We start from the raw sequence: 668 nt of genomic DNA, 5'->3' as shown, positions 1-668 counted from the left end.
GGGGGCCTGCTACCAGCCCAGCCAGCCTCGTGGTGCTGCGTGGGAGGGATGGGTGCAAATGGAGGGTGCTGTGTAATCACAGCCCGGTCGGAGCTGCAGCGACCGGCAGGTATCGGGACTGGCACGCATCCTATTGCTGTCCCCCTCATCCTGAGAAAAACAGCTTACAATAAATTGTCAGTTTGGGGCTGCCCCCTCATCCAGCAAAATCCAGCTGCAAGTCAAGACATTGATTGCTGGAGGGGTGGCTGAAAACAGTCACTGGGGGGCTGAGTCCTGGAGAAGGATGCTGGGAAAGGGTGCGACTGCAGTGATGCTGCTGGAAGGGTCGGAGGGGGACAGACGTGGTCTGACGGAGCATCTCTTGCTTTGCACTGGCTGTGGGGTGCAATGGAGAGAGCCGATTCTGCCAGGTGGGAGTGGGCAGCTCACAGTCCTCGACAGCTGTAATTTGGGCTTGCCTGGTGGAGGTGGTGCTAATCACTATCTTCCCCGGGTGCGTAAGGGCGAGGTCACGAGGGAGTTAGTGCTTGCTGCTACGTGTCAGAGCCCGCTTCCTTGTTTGGGGAGGTAGTGCTCATTATTTTTCCTTTGAGTCACCAGGGTCAAACCCTTTGCTCTCTTTCTGCTCTAAAGATTGGTGGCGCTTGGGTTGGTGCTTCCTCATC

The 668-nt window shown here is 57.0% G+C and overlaps 1 protein-coding gene across 1 annotated transcript in view; it reads left to right on the top strand.

Moving 5' to 3' along the window:
* Positions 1 to 668, top strand: part of NCOR2 (nuclear receptor corepressor 2) — a 188,012-nt gene that overhangs the window by 70,385 nt on the left and 116,959 nt on the right. The gene's annotated exons all lie outside the window — the stretch shown is intronic.

The sequence above is a fragment of the Egretta garzetta genome, unplaced genomic scaffold, assembly GCF_000687185.1.
Source record: "Egretta garzetta isolate BGI_Z169 unplaced genomic scaffold, ASM68718v1 scaffold447, whole genome shotgun sequence".
NCBI classification, from domain to species: domain Eukaryota; kingdom Metazoa; phylum Chordata; class Aves; order Pelecaniformes; family Ardeidae; genus Egretta; species Egretta garzetta.
This window is presented reverse-complemented; position numbering and strand designations above follow the sequence as displayed.